The following is a 19,313-nucleotide window of genomic DNA, read 5'->3' on the forward strand; positions in this document are numbered from 1 at the left end:
GGTAAAGAACATACTAGATGTCTCTTGACAAGTCACTGCTCCTCAGGGACTTCAAGAAAATGGTGCTGGCTCCCCCTTTCATTTCAGCTAGCCTGTACTATACACATGTGCAGTAAGCAGTCCATGGTTTTCTATGGGACACTCTCTTATGCCCTGTGCCTGCCATTAAGCAACTGTGTAGGTGTTGTGAAGTGACACACCACAAAGAGGCTACAGTAATGGCAGCCCCAAGTACACATTTTATTAATAAAGAACATTCAAACTACATTGTCCTAAAACTAAATACATAAATGAAATGCTTTATCTTGAAAGAATAATTTTATTTATAAAAAATATAAAATGGTGACACATTCCCTTTCAGCACCAACATATAAAGTAAACATTGGACTGATGACAACTACTGTCAAAATTGAACGCTAATGTTATGGTCAGATTTGGGTCACTTTGTTCTCATTCTTTTTGAATACACTTCTGATTTTGGCTCAGAAATTGCAGTGGCAGATTTCCAAAAAATGGCAGAAAACAAACCTGTGTGGAAACCTAGCCTTACACCAATTTTTGACAGAAAACCTGTCACATTAGGATGGTAAGTACTCTCACATTGAGGAAAACATAGGAGATCATTACAGGCAAATGAAACATATGAACCCGGATAAGGACACAGTAAATCATTGGGCCAGCAGCCAGCTCAAACACCCTGCACTTTTAAAGCTTGATTAAAAAAAACACCCTTGTGTTTACTGTAAAATGAAGTACCAAGTCAAATAAAAGAAGGGTGTAATATGTATTCTGAAGACCTAAGTAAATGGATTTGTGTGTTTCTGAACTAGTAGAGAAAGTAATGTTGCAAAGGGCCAGTTCTATAGTCATATATGTTGTATTATAGAGCTTTCATTATGACTAACAATGGGGTGGGAAGAGGAATGAAAGGCAATATGGACAATTGCCCAGGGCCGGAGTTTCCCCTACTTTTCAAAGCCAAAGGCTAACAATTGCTATTTAAATTGTGTGAGTCAACTTTTTAACATAACACTATTAAGGAGCAAAATTATTTTTAGCTGGACAAAACTGGGACAATGGAGTAGATCTTTTGCAGGACTGATATCCCTGCCTATTGTTACATAGTATCTGTGTATATATTTTGAACATGTGTGTATATAAACAAAGTTTTGCCTTCCCCTTATGTGATATTTTTTGTTTTTGCCCCTTTTCTTGATCACGTCTTTTGCATAAGGGTTATCTCAATGTAAAATATGCTCTGATTTAAATGGGTAATAGGGATTACTGGGTAATAGGGATTGAATAGATACCAAGGGATACGATGATGTTTGTGGTCACTCTTCTCAGTGTGAATTCTCTACTTAGTAGGTTGCCATGGGTGATTTTTTTTTGTATAAATTAAAAATTTTAGATTTTCACTAATTCACAAATAAACATAAAGCACCAAGAGGGAGTGGTTGGAATTGAATAAAACTTTAGATTTAATGATAATATTTTGCATGTAAAGTGACACAACATTAGAGTGAAAAGATATGTTTTTGAGGGAAAACTGTACAAGTGAAAGAAGGCTCTAGTACCCTGTTGGGTCACCTCCAGCCTATTTACAAGATGAGTTACAGTTGGCATGGTTGGGCATGGAAACATACAGCTATGGCATACTGCCACACATTTACCCACAGATGTGTCACTCGTAGATTCTGCACTCATAGGTTGCAGATGTTGGCTTCCCAGTTGGTCACATAAACTATTGATTGCCGATCAATCTAGTGACCGGGAAGGCTAAGGAAGCTTTGCATTCTGGTGGAGACATTCACAGTAAACCCTAACTGTGTGTTAGTAAGCATTGTCCTGCTGAAAAATGCCAGCTGGAAGCCCTGCCACGAGAGGGAACACATGTGGCCAGAGGATGTCCTGAACTGTTAGTTTCCCTCATATGACTACTAGAGGTGATCAACTGTTGTGTGCAATGGCTCCGCAAAATTTCCTTGGTGTGGGCAGAGATAGTGGTGTGTAAAGAAGGTGCTACCTGTGTCTGGATAGTGGACAAAGAAACAGTGGGAGCTGCTCATGCCTGTCGGTGGAACAAACAATATTTTCTACTGATAGTCTGGCTAAGCTGCTCAGAGCCTGTTCGCAGTTTGTGCATGCTTCACGTAACCATTGCTCCCAACACTTCCTAACAGCTTGGTCAGAACAGATAGATAGTGGGCAATTCTTCAAAACAACCATTCTGCTCCTCTTAATCCTCTTAAAGCTATAAGGATACGTTTACATGTGGCCCTTGTGCTGAGGATTTTCTTTGCCAAAATAAATGCCAATAAAATGCTGTCATCACATGACAATACATTAAAAACACTGTGCTACTTTGTGGAGATGAAAATATTAAATTACTCTAAATCAGTGTACTATATTTAGGGCAATCATTTAATCTGCAGGGTATCTGGTCACTATTCAATAGGTTATTTAGATTTTAAAGGTGAAATGGTGTGAATTGTTGTTCAGAAGGGTGTCTAAAATGTGAGGACACTGTTACTCAATTGACATTGCATAGCCAGTAAACGTGTCAACATACTGACTCTTTATCCGATAATCTCAAAACCAGCTATGCTCTTCTACACCAACTGGTTATGCTGCTAACCCCTTCCTTATCTTGTACATGGGTTGCAGAAGCATCTGTTTTCAGAAGAATTCTTAGAAGCTAAATCTATATTTCAGTCATGAAGTCATCTAGGATTCAAATAAATGCATATGAGATTATAGATGTAGGTGCACCTCATCTATTAGACCTTGGGATCCTGGTTTGCAAATATTTGATTGCGTATATATATATACCTTCTATTGTGTGCTCCCTTGAGGATGTCATTGCTACTGATGATAGAAACGCATTGGAAGGTGGAGTTGTCTATCAGTGATAACTAGGAGGCCTAAACAGCACAGTTAATATTTGTGTTTTAGAGAGAATTATTAAAAGTTATATTTTAAAGCACCTTCTTCACACTGGTTTGGTCAGCTGGTGGTTATAGTATTTGTTTCTATTGCTAGGAGGCATATTGTATACTGGGTTGTGTGCATGACCGTAATCGGATTGCATGTTAGTGTTTTCTAAGACCCAGATCAAGTCTCATTGTGAGAGGTCACAGTACAGAGTCTTCTATAGCAGCTTTGAATATTGACTGAAACTACACAAATGTAGTGTCTTCTTCAATTTCAAGTAAACATTTTATAAACAATGAAAAGATACTGATAATTGAATACATAATCAATGGCCCCTGATAGCAATAACTAAGGTCTTAAATCCACAAAAGTAAAATGTACAGACATGATATACCTAAAATCTAACAAAATCATAGTATACCAGAAGTATGCACAAATGTATAGAAATCATTGTCAATATGCCATAAAGAAAAACATAAAAAACTTTATGTTTAGATTAGGTAACCTGTTACTGGAATTTGTCATCATGTAAGTATTTTAGGGATATAATAGTATTTGGGACACAAGCAGTTAAGTGCAGGGCTTTTTCCAAACTTTGAAAAATGTGCAGTGTTTCTGCACTTAAACAAGTCAATCTATTTGAAATCAGTTGCAGATTTGTTGTAGATAAGTTGTAGAAAATCCACAGTATGTGAACGTACCCTTAGGTGGAGTTCACGTGTAGTATATTCATATTGTGCTCAGTATTTTTGAGGAAAACAAGGAGTTGGTCCAAAACACAGATAAAACATTTTTTACATAAAAATATTAATAAAAATGAGGAACAAATACTGACAAAAAAGCTATGTGCATACCCGGCCTCAGTTTCCCATTAGTAAAATGTACTGACATGATGCACCTAAAATATAACAAAAGCATAGCATAACAAAACTTTCCCATTAGTGAAATTAATGGAATCGCTAGGAGGGGGTGTCTGCATCACCAGCTGCCAGAATGTGCAACAGTGGGGAACATATTAAAGAACAAACAAATTCTGCAGTAATCTAATCTAATCCCAGATTTATTTTGTCATCACTTTTTTACTGTAGTGCCACATTTTTTATTTTGATGTGAAATTTTGGAAGGAATTTGGGGGCCCCAAGCAAAATAGACATGGAGGCCACCCCCCCTCCCCACATGGGGCACAGGACAGGAGTTATTATAAATGAGGGGAACATGTCAGGGGGGCATTATATGTGAGGGGCACATGACAGGGGGGCATTATAAGTCAGGGGCACATGGTAGGGGGGGGGGCCCTGTCATGCGCCCCTCACAAATAATGCCCCCCTGTCATGTGCCCCTCATATATAATACCCCCTGTCCTGTGCCCCCATATATAATGCCCCATGTCCTGTGCCTTTCACTTATAATGCCCCCGTCATGTTCCCCTCACATATAATGCCCCCTGTCCTGCCCCCTCATGGGGTTATTATAAGTGAGGGGCACATTTCAGGGGGGTATTATATGTGAGGGGCACAGGACAGGGGTTATTATAAGTGAGGGGCACATGTCAGGGGAGTATTATATGTGAGGGGCACATGTCAGGGGGGCATTATGTGGGTACATGACAGGGGGGGGCCGGCTCTGCTCTGACAACCACCGGCCCTGCTTGGGGCCCCGGGCCAGCTCGGGGCCCCAAGCAATTGCTTGGTTTGCCTGTCCTGTAGCGACGGGCCTGATTTCCACCCCACATGAAAGGAAATATAACAGTGCATCATCTGCCCACCATCTAAACCCAATACAGAAAACAAGCATATTGTTATGTCCTCTGAGGATGAATCAATGGATGCCACTGATTCAGATGGTTTGACTGATAAAAATGATAAAACTGCTAAAAATCTGGAGTAAATTTGCCAAAAAGACACAAACTTAAGAGCAGACCAGAGGCTTTTACAAAAATGTGTGACTCTTTTACATGTTTAAGCCATAACCGCCATAAAAAAAATGGCCCACGCCAGGGGCATCTCCAGGGGGGCTATCATGGCTATAGCACCGGGTGTGGCTCCCATTGACCCCAGTCTTGCTCCGGATCCCTCACTTTTCCCGGATCCCCAGATGAGCAAGCGCCGCTTTCCCCTGTATGCACACACAGGAGAGCGTGACCTCTGCCCTCACGCAATGACTCATCTGTGCCTGCAGTGTGCATGAAAAAGGACGCGGCCAGGCTGTGCACACCGTATCGGTGCGTTAGACTTTAGGTGAGTATCTGTGTTTGATTTTTAATTTTTTTTCAACCTGGCACAAAGGGGAGGGGGACTACCTGGCTGGCAAAATACCTGGTGGCTTGCAAACTACCTGGCTAACTACATTACAGGCTACCTGGATACCTGGCTAACTACATTACTGGCTACCTGCATACCTTGCTAACTATATTACTGGCTACCTGCATACCTGGCTAACTACATTACTGGCTACCTACATACCTGGCTAACTCAATTACTGGCTATCTATACACCTGGCTAACTACATACCTGGCTAACTACGAACCTGCTTGCTACCTAATAGGCTACCTACAAACCTGGCTAACTACATAACTGACTATGTACATAACTGGCCAACCACATACCTGGCTAACTACATACCTGACTAACTACATACCTGTCTAATTACATACCAGGTTAATTACATACCTGGCTAACTACATACCTGGTCAAGGACATTACTGGCTACCTGCATACCTGGATGCCAAACCTCTTGGATACCAAACTGCCTACTTCAGTGTTTCCCAACCAGGGTGCCTCCAGTATTTGCAACACTTCAATTTCTACCATGCCCGGACAGCCAGAGCCTGTCTGGGCATACTAGGAGTTGTAGTTTTGCAACAACTAGAGGCACCCTGGTTCGGAAAGAGTGATCTACCTACATACCTGGCTACCTTGCTGCCTTTTTACTGAGCGGGATACCAAGGGGGGATTATTTGAGTTTGGGGCTCATAGATAGGGAGATTGTGTGGAGGAGGGGAGGGCACTTGAGTCTAACATGTTTGTCCTGCAGATGCCGAAGAGATAAGTTTTGGCTGGAAGAAGTCGTCAGGGCAGTCTGATCCGGACGGAGAAGAAAAAATGACGTCGCTGATCAGAAAATATGTCATTTGTGTTACGCCGAGCGCTCCGGGTCCCCGCTCCTCCCCGGAGCGCTCACGGCGTCTCTCTCCCTGCAGCGCCCCGGTCAGTCCCGCTGACCGGGAGCGCTGCACTGTCATGGCCGTTGGGGATGCGATTCGCACAGCGGGACGCGCCCGCTCGCGAATCGCATCCCAGGTCACTTACCTGTCCCGGTCCCCGGCTGTCATGCTCTGGCGCGCGCGGCTCCGCTCTCTAGGGCGCGCGCGCGGCTCCGCTCTCTAGGGCGCGCGCGCGCCAGCTCTCTAGATTTAAAGGGCCAGTGCACCAATGATGGTGCCTGGCCCAACCTTCCCAATTACCTTGATTAGTTTCCACCTGTGCACTCCCTACTTATACCTCACTTCCCCTGCACTCCCTTGCCGGATCTTGTTGCCCTTGTGCCTAGTGAAAGCGTTCCCTTGTTTGTTCCTAGCCCGTGTTCCAGACCTCCTGCCGTTGCCCCTGACTACGACCCTTGCTGCCTGCCCTGACCTTCTGCTACGTCCGACCTTGCTCTTGCCTTATCCCTTGTACCATGCCTATCTCAGCAGTCAGAGAGGTTGAGCCGTTGCCGGTGGATACGACCTGGTTGCTACCGCCGCTGCAAGACCATCCCGCTTTGCGGCGGGCTCTGGTGAAAACCAGTAGCTACTTAGAACCGGTCCACCGACACGGTCCTCGCCAAACCCTCTCTGACACAGAGGATCCACCTCCAGCCTGCCGAACAGTGACAGTAGATCCGGCCATGGATTCCGCTGAGGTGCCGCTGTCAAGTCTTGCCGACATTTCCACGGTGATCGCCCAGCAAGCCCTAAAGATCACCCAACGAAATCACCAGCTGGCATACTTGACCACCGTGACACTGCAACTTCAGTCACAGATACAGCAGCTGCTGCCGCAGATACAGCAACTTCAGTCACAGACACAGCAGCTGCAACAACCATCTCCTCCGCCGGCTCCTGCAACTCCTCCGCAGCAACCGGCCGCTCCTAACCCCTGCTTGTCCCTGCCGGACAAATTTGATGGGGACTCTAGACTCTGCCGTGGTCTCCTGCCTGGGAAGGCCCTGCCATGTGCCACACTGCCCGGAGCACCTCTCTTACAGTATCCATTGCAATCCACCCCTGTGCCTCCCGCCGAGGAGGCTATGCAAGTGGATCGGTCCCGCCTGACCCCTGAAGAGAGGACTCGCCGAAGGAAGAAAGAAGATTTACTTCTACACTGCACTGTGCGTTACCGCACAGAACCCCTGCTCTTCAGCATGGAACTTTTTGTTTTGCCCAAATGCTCCTCTGAAGTCCTCCTCGGTCTGCCATGGCTCCAACCCCCATCTTCTGCCCTTGTCTGGACCACCGGGGAGATCGGGAGCTGGGGTGCTTCTTGCCACAGGAAGTGCCTCACGTCTGCTCCCAGTCCCGTCAGTCAAGCCTCTGTGTCTCCCCCTTTACCTGGCCTCCCCAAGGCCTGTCTGGACTTTGCTGTGTCTTCTCCTCACGGCTCCCGTCCTGTTGACACTCTGCCCCGTGCCGGGCTTGACCCTCTTCCCTCCCTCCCCACCCCCACACCTTCTTGTGTGCCCGCTGTTGATGTGGTTTCCCGGGGCTTCGCCACCATCTGGAAAAAGACCCTGAAATTCCTCATGCTGGCCTCAACCCGGGTGAAGAAGCTTGCCGGAAAAAAGAGAAGAGCTCCTCCTGTTTTTGTGTGGCTCTCCGCCAAGTATTTCGGCTTCCGTGTCCCCAGTTTGTATCTCGGACCACGTTATCTTGGACCCTTTGGCGTTGAGTGCTCAGAGGAGAGATCTTGGGAACCTGAGGACATCATCCTGGACAAAAGTCTTATCCTCTGGTTCTCAGGCTCCAAGAAGAGGGGGAGACCCAAGCGGGGGGGGGGGGGGTACTGTTACGCCGAGCGCTCCGGGTCCCCGCTCCTCCCCGGAGCGCTCACGGCGTCTCTCTCCCTGCAGCGCCCCGGTCAGTCCCGCTGACCGGGAGCGCTGCACTGTCATGGCCGTTGGGGATGCGATTCGCACAGCGGGACGCGCCCGCTCGCGAATCGCATCCCAGGTCACTTACCTGTCCCGGTCCCCGGCTGTCATGCTCTGGCGCGCGCGGCTCCGCTCTCTAGGGCGCGCGCGCGCCAGCTCTCTAGATTTAAAGGGCCAGTGCACCAATGATTGTGCTTGGCCCAACCTTCCCAATTACCTTGATTAGTTTCCACCTGTGCACTCCCTACTTATACCTCACTTCCCCTGCACTCCCTTGCCGGATCTTGTTGCCCTTGTGCCTAGTGAAAGCGTTCCCTTGTTTGTTCCTAGCCCGTGTTCCAGACCTCCTGCCGTTGCCCCTGACTACGACCCTTGCTGCCTGCCCTGACCTTCTGCTACGTCCGACCTTGCTCTTGCCTTATCCCTTGTACCATGCCTATCTCAGCAGTCAGAGAGGTTGAGCCGTTGCCGGTGGATACGACCTGGTTGCTACCGCCGCTGCAAGACCATCCCGCTTTGCGGCGGGCTCTGGTGAAAACCAGTAGCTACTTAGAACTGGTCCACCGACACGGTCCTCGCCAAACCCTCTCTGACACAGAGGATCCACCTCCAGCCTGCCGATCCGTGACAATTTGTGAGTCCCTTGATGTAACTTTAATCACTTGGTATGGTATAGAGATCCTGTGTACATCTGGTATCTACCCTTATATGGTCCTGTATATAATCACTTATATGGTATACATATCCTGTGTACAGCTGGTATCTACCGCCATATGGTCCTGTACAGGAACATGCACACATAGAGTTCAAAGGGGGCTTCAGCCCCTGCCCTGCCCAGCCCCTGCCCTGACCCTGCCCTGACCCTGCCATTTAGCCAAGCATCTCCCTGCCCTTCATTTAGAAGTGAGCCTCTCTGCAGGGGTCACTGGTATAGCGCTGGCACTCTTGGAGATGCTCGGTTCCTTTAACAACCCCCCCACCCCCTCCTTCCTAGCTCCTATCCCCTCCTCCCCAGCTCCTCCGTCTTCCTCCTCCTGTTGCTGAACGATCTCGCACAGTGTAACTTCCTGTCTGCCGATGAGTGAACGAGTCTGCAGGCAGCAGGAAGCACAGAGTCCTGCCTGAACATCCATTTACTTAAGTATTCCCTGCGCCCAGCCAGCTTCCTATAAAAGTGAGTGCAGATGTATTGTGTGAACATGTGTGTGTGTAATGTGTATGCAGATGTATTGTGTGAACATGTGTGTGTAATGTGTATGCAGATGTATTGTGTGTAATGTGTGTGTAATGTGTATGCAGATGTATTGTGTGAACATGTGTGTGTAATGTGTATGCAGATGTATTGTGTGAACATGTGTGTGTAATGTGTATGCAGATGTATTGTGTGAACATGTGTGTGTAATGTGTATGCAGATGTATTGTGTGAACATGTGTGTGTAATGTGTATGCAGATGTATTGTGTGAACATGTCTGTGTAATGTGTATGCCAATGTATTGTGTGAACATGTGTGTGTAATGTGTATGCAGATGTATTGTGTGAACATGTGTGTGTAATGTGTATGCAGATGTATTGTGTGTAATGTGTGTGTAATGTGTATGCAGATGTATTGTGTGAACATGTGTGTGTAATGTGTATGCAGATGTATTGTGTGAACATGTCTGTGTAATGTGTATGCAGATGTATTGTGTGAACATGTGTGTGTAATGTGTATGCAGATGTATTGTGTGAACATGTCTGTGTAATGTGTATGCCAATGTATTGTGTGAACATGTGTGTGCAATGTGTATGCAGATGTATTGTGTGAACATGTGTGTGTAATGTGTATGCAGATGTATTGTGTGTAATGTGTGTGTAATGTGTATGCAGATGTATTGTGTGAACATGTGTGTGTAATGTGTATGCAGATGTATTGTGTGAACATGTCTGTGTAATGTGTATGCTAATGTATTGTGTGAACATGTGTGTGTAATGTGTATGCAGATGTATTGTGTGAACATGTCTGTGTAATGTGTATGCCAATGTATTGTGTGAACATGTGTGTGCAATGTGTATGCAGATGTATTGTGTGAACATGTGTGTGTAATGTGTATGCAGATGTATTGTGTGTAATGTGTGTGTAATGTGTATGCAGATGTATTGTGTGAACATGTGTGTATAATGTGTATGCAGATGTATTGTGTGAACATGTCTGTGTAATGTGTATGCAGATGTATTGTGTGAACATGTGTGTGTAATGTGTATGCAGATGTATTGTGTGAACATGTGTGTGTAATGTGTATGAAGATGTATTGTGTGAACATGTGTGTGTAATGTGTATGCAGATGTATTGTGTGAACATGTCTGTGTAATGTGTATGCCAATGTATTGTGTGAACATGTGTGTGTAATGTGTATGCAGATGTATTGTGTGAACATGTGTGTGTAATGTCTATGCAGATGTATTGTGTGTAATGTGTATGCAGATGTATTGTGTGAACATGTGTGTGTAATGTCTGTTACTTACTAGCCTTTGTGTATAGTGTGGTGTGTATGTACTGCATGTATATACACATGTATGATATATGTGTGAGTATGTGTATGTAAGTGTGTATATGTATAGTGTTTTATGTATGTTATATGCAGTGCTGTATCTGTCACTAGGCCAACAAGGCCCAGGATTGATACAGCCATACAAAGACCAATATATGGCGGGTTAATGCTCAATATCAATTCCTATAGATCACCTTGGTGATCCAAAAAAAAGGCAATTTCCCATATATCCCAAAGCTCTATTATTAATTATTAACACACATAATGTTAATAATTAATAATAAAGCTTTGGGATATATGGGAAATTGTTTTTTTTGGATCACCCAGGTGATCTATAGGAATTGATATTCAGGATTGAAACAGCACTTATCGCAGTGGTGGTTGCAAATCGCATGGCGCCCCTGAAGTACACTTATGTTTGTATATAAGTTTTTATATTTGTCTGTAATCAGTGTTTCCCAACCAGGGTGCGGCCAGCTGTATGGGCTGTCCGGGCATGCTGGGAGTTGTAGTTTTGCAACAGCTAGAGTCACCCTGGTTGTGAATAGTGTTGAGCGGCATAGGCCATATTCGAATTCGCGAATATTCGCGAATATATGGACGAATATTCGTCATATATTCGCGAATATTCGCATATTCGTTATAGTCTCGTTTTATTTTCGCATATGCGAACATTCGCGTATGCGAAAATTAACATAAGCGAATATTAACATGCAAAATTAGAACACGCGAAAATTCGCATATGCGAAAATTAGCACATGCGAATTTTCGTATATGCGAATTTTCGCACGCCAGTCTCACACAGTAGTATTACAGCCTTCTTTACACCACACAAGCTGGAAGCAGAGAGGGGTGATCACTGTGATTTGTACTGTGAAATAAAAAAAAAAAAAACCAAACGAATATTCGTAATTACGAATATATAGCGCTATATTCGCGAAATTCGCGAATTCGCGAATATGCGATATTCGCGAATAATATTCGAATTGCGAATATTCGTGAGCAACACTAGTTGTGAAACACTGATTTATGCATGTATGTGTATTTATCATTGTCTCACAACCAGAGTGCCTCCAGCTGTTGCAACTGCTGAAAGCACTCTGGTTGGGAAACACACACACACATACACATTTATATTCAGGGATGTGGGACTCCTATCACCCGACACCCGGGACATACTACTGGTGGTTGTAGTAGTGCTATGTTCCTTTACATACTGGTGGTTGTAGTAGTGCTATGTTGCTTTACATACTGGTGGTTGTAGTAGTGCTATGTTCCTTTACATACTGGTGGTTGTAGTAGAGCTATGTTCCTTTACATACTGGTGGTTGTAGTAGTGCTATGTTCCTTTACATACTGGTGGTTGTAGTAGTTCTATGTTCCCTTACATACTGGTGGTTGTAGTAGAGCTATGTTCCTTTACATACTGGTGGTTGTAGTAGTGCTATGTTCCTTTACATACTGGTGGTTGTAGTAGTGCTATGTTCCTTTACATACTGGTGGTTGTAGCAGTGCTATTTTCCTTTACATACTGGTGGTTGTAGTAGAGCTATGTTCCTTTACATACTGGTCGTTGTAGCCGTGCTATGTTCCTTTACATACTGGTGGTTGTACTAGTTCTATGTTCCTTTACATACTGGTGGTTGTAGTAGTTCTATGTTCCTTTACATACTGGTGGTTGTAGTAGTTCTATGTTCCTTTACATACTGGTGGTTGTAGTAGTGCTATGTTCCTTTACATACTGGTGGTTGTAGTAGTTCTATGTTCCCTTACATACTGGTGGTTGTAGTAGAGCTATGTTCCTTTACATACTGGTGGTTGTAGTAGTGCTATGTTCCTTTACATACTGGTGGTTGTAGTCGTGCTATGTTCCTTTACATACTGGTGGTTGTAGTAATGCTATGTTCCTTTACATACTGGTGGTTGTAGTAGTTCTATGTTCCCTTACATACTGGTGGTTGCAGTAGAGCTATGTTCCTTTACATACTGGTGGTTGTAGTAGTGCTATGTTCCTTTACATACTGGTGGTTGTCGTAGTGCTATGTTCCTTTACATACTGGTGGTTGTAGTCGTGCTATGTTCCTTTACATACTGGTGGTTGTAGTAGTGCTATGTTCCTTTACATACTGGTGGTTGTAGTAGTGCTATGTTCCTTTACATACTGGTGGTTGTAGTAGTTCTATGTTCCTTTACATACTGGTGGTTGTAGTAGTGCTATGTTCCTTTACATACTAGTGGTTGTAGTTGAGCTATGTTTGGGTGGAGCCGGGGAGCGAGGGGGTTGATTTTGAGGAGATCAAGCATATAATGACCTATAACCAAACCAATGTTTCCCAACCAGGGTGTCTCCAGCTGTTGCAAAACTACAACTCCCAGCATGCCCAGACAACCATTGGCTGTTCGGGCATGCTGGGAGTTTTGCACGTATTTCATTTTGTTGTTTTGTACTGGTAATATTAGTATTATTGGTTTCAGTTTTGGTCAGATTTGGTCAGTAACAGTATGAAGGTAATATGTATGGTGATAATATTCCTCCTTGTATACTGGGATTATTGGTAATATTGGTCAGTATACAGGATTTGGTCAGTAACAGTATGACAGTAAATGACCGTAATATGTATGGTGAAAATATTACCCCTTGTATACTGGTAGTATTGGTATTATTGGTCAGTATACAGGATCTGGTCAGTAATAGTATGATGGTAATATGAATGGTGATAATATACCTCCTTGTATACTGGTATTGTTGGTAATATTAGTCTCAGTAAATAGGATTTGGTCGGTAATAATATGATGGTAATATTTATGGTGATAATACTGTCCCTTGTATGCTGGTATTATAGGTAATATTGGTCTTAGTATACAGGATTTGGTAACTAATAGTATGATGGTAATAGGAATCTGATTGCTGAAAACACACTGTACAATTACCCGCTGGTATTAGTAAATATATAGAAGGAGGAGGATGTGTGTGATTTGGTGTAGATGAGGGCGTGGATGAGGTGTGGGGCCGTGGGTGTGGTTAGGGCGGGGTTTGTGAAGACCTAGCAATGCCCCTGGCCTAAGCTATGCATATCATAAAGGGGTTGTAACAATTCCATCCTGGCATATTTACTATTATTTAAACTAGTAGAAATGCCTGAAATCATGACTGAATCTACACCAGCTGTTGGCCAAATTATCTCACTGGATCCTAAGGTCTCTTCCTTACCTCTGGGCTGCCCAATTGTCACTATATGTGTACAGGCTGCTACAGGAAGCCTGTTCAAGCAGATGCCCAATAACGCTGATCAATCCTATGCTATGGCAAAGCATTAATCAGTGTAATAAATCGATTGCATGTAATAGTCCCCTTTGGGGATTTAAAAAGTTTGAATAAATTAAAGGGGTGCTCTAGGAAACATCCCCTATCCTGTGGAAAGTATCTGACCACTATGAACCCCCACGATCTGTACATGGCCTTGCTACTTACCCATCCTCAGCATGCTCTGGCCACCAACCCTCGCACACAAGAGACAGCTAATCATCGGCTGAGGCGTGACATCTCTGCATCAGGTGAATAGCTAAGTGGGCTGTCACTTGCGCTTGCTCAGGAAGGTTGGGGCCAGAGTGCACCATGGGCCCCAAACATTAGTTTGCGGGGGGTCCCAGAGACATCTATTCCCTATCGTGTGGACAGAGGAAAAGTTCAGCTTCTCAGAGTACCCCTTTAAAAAAAATTTTTTATTAACATATAAACTAACCCCTTTTTGGTTGCGCTATACATATTATAGAGAAATGAATAGTGTCATTAAATAGTACAATTCGTCGCACAGGAAAACATGCATATGGCACTGTAGATTAAAAACTAAAAGAGTTATATCATTTAAAAGGCGAGGAGGAAAAAACTAAAAGCAAAAATGACGATTTGCCAGGTCATTAAAGCAACAGCAGCCTGTGTCATTAGAAGGTTAAGGTGACATTCCCTTCTGTGATACAGGATATGCCATAAGTGTCTGATAGATGTGGGTTTCACCAGGGAATTTAATAAACAGCAGAGCGCTATAGGTTACTGTGTTTGCGTACTTCGGGAGTTACTAAAACAGCATTGCTCCTAGTGTTACATATTTACATATAGTTACATAGTTGTTAAGATTGAAAAAAGAGCAGAGTCTGTCATGTTCAATCTATTACCCTATTTTGTCCCTATTGTATTTATCCAGAAGAAGGCAAAAATTATGAGGCTGATGCCAATTGCCCCATACCAAGGGGAAAAAAATTCTTTCCCGACTCCAAATATAGCAATCAGAATCACTCCCTGGATGTATATTCTATCCCTATAGATCTAGACTCCATAACCTGTATTATTAGCACTCTCCAGACACACATCCAGGCCCCTTCTGAACTCTCTTATTGGGTTCCCCATGACCTCTTCCTCAGGCAGTGAGTTCCACAGTCTCACTGTTCTTACAGAAACCACTGTCTGTGCTGGTGTAGAAACCTTCTTTCCTCCAGACGTAGAGGATGTCCCCTTGTTATTGATACAGTCCTGGGTATAAATAGATTATGAGATAGATCTCTGTACTGCCCCCTTATTTATTTATACATAGTTATTAGGTTGCCTCTAAGCCATCTTTTTTCTAAACTAAATAACCCTACTTACGCATATGCCATTAGCATTACTAAATGGCAATGGAGTAAACTGCATAACACAGCTAGCTTGGCTGTTTTTGTCTTCTTGATCACCTACTGGAAGATTGGAGTGGGTCCCAAAAGTGGGACCTACTCCTGTTAGACATGTCCAGATGAGAATACCCCTTTAAGTCAGAAATCAGTAGAAGTTTGTGAGGATAGTTTGTCACACAAGATGATGACTGATAATGATCACATAGCTCGTACCTACATATAATATGAACTTAAAATAGGTATAACATTCACTTTCTTTCACTTCCCCACTGTATAATACATTAAAGGGGTTCTCCGGTGCTTAGACATCTTATCCCCTATCCGCTGGGGACCCCCATGATCTTGCACGTGGCACCCCGTTTGTAATCAGTCCCTGGAGCGTGTTCGCTCCGGGTCTGATTACCGGCGACTACAGGGCTGGCGGCGTGTGACGTCACGCCCCCGCGTGACGTCACGCTCCGCCCCTCAATGCAAGCCTACGGGAGGGGGCGTGATAGCTTGCATTGAGGCTTGCATTGAGGGGCGGAGCGTGACATCCCACGGGGGCGGGGGCGTGACGTCACACGCCGCCCGCCCTGTAGTCGCCGGTAATCAGACCCGGAGCGAACACGCTCCGGGGACTGATTACAAACGGGGTGCCGTGTGTAAGATCCTAGGGGTCCCCAGCGGCGGGATTCCCGCGATCAGGCATCTTATCTCCTATCCTTTGGATAGGGGATAAGATGTCTAATCACCGGAGTACCCCTTTAAATGAATATATGCAATATATGCAACACAAGTTACACATGTCCAATAAAATTACAGCTATGAAGTCTCAATAAAAGTGTGCCGGCAAAAGTGTCCATCCATACAAGACAGCAAACCACCAATGCCCTTATAACAGTTCACATGCCACAGATGCCCTTTAACAGTATGCCAACCATAGATGTCCCAAAACAGTATACCATGCACAGGTGTATGCCACTAGATTCCTGCTATATTTCCCCTCAAGTGATAATCACTTTGCACCTCAAAGTGCCAGCCACATTACCCCCATAATTCTGGAATAAGTAGTGTTTACTTTTTGGTATTTCTAGTTATACTCGGGAGAATAGATAAGATGCTTGTAACATTATTTTATCCCATAATATTTAGTGTACTCATTTGCTATGCATAATGTAAAGATTAGCACACAAAATGTCTGTGAGGTGAATAACATGGATTATTGCATTACAATGGCACCTCTCAACCAGTGACATACTGTATATTAAGCAGAAACAGAACAGTTAGTAATAAGAGCCGATATGTTAACAGCAAGAAAATTGGACATAAAGATCTTAAATGGCACGTCTTGTGGGTATGCAGGTTAGAACCCTCCAAAAGTGGTCATAATTGGTCATTTGGCAAATCATGAGTGCCGAAGGCTCATTGGTGCATCTGAATAGCAAAGGCCAACCCATCCTGTCTGACCTGTCTTGGCCTCTATGTTTCCCAATGTCAAGCTTATTGAGCATATGAGGGATGTATTGAATAAATGAGTGCAAACTGTGGCCGCAACTCATAACTTACCTGAAGGATCCGCTTGTAAGATCTTGGTACCAGATACCACTGTCACACCCCCTCCCATAGACTTGCATTGAGGGGGCAGGGCGTGAATCACACGGGGGGAAGAGTCACGATACTCCAGCCCCCTGGTCGTAAGGCTTCAGACTCGGAGCCTTAAACACTGTGTGGAGCTCACACTGCATGAGAGATTGCAGGGGTCCCCAGCGGCTGGACAGCCGTGATCAGACATCTTATCCCCTATCCTTTGATAAGATGTCTTAGGGCCGGAGTACCCCTTTAAAGGGGGCCCACATAATATTAGGCAGGGGCGTAGCTATAGAGGTAGCAGAGGTAGCAAAGTGGGTCAATGCCATTGGGGAATACTTGACCTTGGAACAATGTTTAGGTTGATGGTACATGTCAAAGTAACATCCACATTAATTTCCCAGCAGGATACTGCACAGAGCATCACTCTGCCTCTGCCAACTTGTCTCCTTCCCATAGTGCATCCTGGTGCCATCTTTTCTCCAGGTAAGCAACATACACACACATTTTGGAGATGCTATGACCTAGCCATCGAAGTTTGACCCTTGTTAAAGCCACTTACCCATTCACTCTGCTTTCAAGACATCAACTTTAAGAACTATAAGGATTGAAGTACATGGAAAAAAAACAGGAACAGAAAAATAATGCTTTCTAAGTGCCGTATCAATTGAATGAATTTATATATATATATATATATATATATATATATATATATATATTATGTTGCACATGATCATACATTGGTGGAATTTAAGCGGACATATAGATAGTGATGGTGGTTACCATATATCTACACTGCTCAAAAAAATAAAGCGAGCACTAAGATAACACATCCGAGATCTGAATGAATGAACTGATCATATGAGATACTTTCGTCTTTACATAGTTGAATGTGCTGACAGCAAAATCACACAAAAATTATCAATGGAAATCAAATGTATCAACCCATGGAGGTCTGGATATGGAGTCACACTTAAAATCAAAGTGGAAAACCACACTACAGGCTGATACAACTGTTACACTATGCGCTCCGGCCTCACACGCTGGCCGTGAGCGCATGGTCCCCCTACTTTCTGCTGCCGACGGGGCTGGGGCTCGCATCGCGGGCCCCAGTCCGTCACTCTCCGGGTGTTTCTCCTGCCTCTGCCTCCACCTCTCTGCTCTGGCGCGCGTGTCCCCGTCCCTTAGGGCGTGCGCGCACCGCAGCTTTAAGATTTAAAGGGACAGTACGCTCATTAGTGTAACCACCTGTGGCTTGTTTATAAATTCCTCCACCCTCCTCAGTTCTCTGCCGGATCTTTGTTGCCTTGTGCCCTAGAGAAAGCGTTCCTTTGTATCGCCTTGCCGTGTACCAGATCTCCTGCTCTTGTAACTTGACCTTGCTCCTCTGCCGCCTGCCTACTGAACTCCTGCTACGTCCTGACTACACTACTGTGCCGCCTGCCCTGACCTACTGCTATCCAGACTACGAGTTGCCTCATCCCTCCTGTGCCTCGCATCTCCTCAGCCGCCTTTGTGGTTGAACCGTGCCAGGGGTAGCGACCTGGGTGTTGCCTGCAGCTGCAAGCCCATCCTGCTTTGCGGCGGGCTCTTGTGAAGACCAGCGGCACCTTACACTTTGCTCCCTGGTACGATCTGAGTCATCTGCCACACAGGTCATGCGGATCCACATACACCGGAGTCCTGTCTTCAGAAATGTGAGTGTTACAGTAAGATCTGGCCATGGATCTCGCTGAGGTACCCCTGCCTGAAGTTGCGGATCTTTCCTCCATTGTGATACGTCAGTCACAGCAGTGGGCCCGACAGGCGCAGCAATTTTCTCAACTTGCAGCCATGATGCAACAGATTTTGGCCTTGCAACAGCAGCAGGTACCACAACCTGGCCCACTCCCACCTCCAGCTCCTGCAGTGTCTCCTGGCTCCCAGCTGCACCTGCCTTTGCCTTCCAAGTATGATGGGGATTCCGAGTCGTGCAGAGGCTTTGTTACACAGGGCTCCATGCATCTGGAGCTCATGTCTGAACTGTTTCCGACAGAACATAGCTAGGTGGCCTTTGTCATTAGTCTACTTTCCGGAAAAGCCCTGGCTTGGGCTACACCCCTTTGGGACCATGGTGATCCAGTATCCTTCAATTTGTCGGCATTCTTGGCAGAATTTCACAGTGTCTTTGAGGAACCCACACGTGCCTCTTCAGCTGAGACAACGTTGCTGAACCTCTGTCAAAGGAATTCTACCATTGGTGACTATGCGGTTCAATTCCGCATTCTAGCCTCTGAACTTGTCTGGAATGAAGAGGCCTTGTGTGCCACATTCAAAAAAGGACTGTCAAGCAGGATTAAAGATGCCCTTGCCGCACGAGATCCTCCATCTTCTTTGACTGAACTTATCCACTTGGCCACACGCATTGATGTGCATTTTGCCGAAAGAAAGAATTGCGCTTTGAGAGGGAATCTGCCCGCCTGACAGCTGTGTTCCAACGTCCACCT

At 44.9% G+C, this 19,313-nt stretch overlaps 1 protein-coding gene across 4 annotated transcripts in view; it reads right to left on the bottom strand.

Annotated features, from left to right (window-relative positions):
- Positions 1-19,313, bottom strand: part of HSF4 (heat shock transcription factor 4) — an 87,536-nt gene that overhangs the window by 41,556 nt on the left and 26,667 nt on the right. The window lies entirely within an intron of this gene.

Source organism: Hyla sarda, chromosome 6 (genome assembly GCF_029499605.1).
Source record: "Hyla sarda isolate aHylSar1 chromosome 6, aHylSar1.hap1, whole genome shotgun sequence".
Taxonomy (NCBI): Eukaryota; Metazoa; Chordata; class Amphibia; order Anura; family Hylidae; genus Hyla; species Hyla sarda.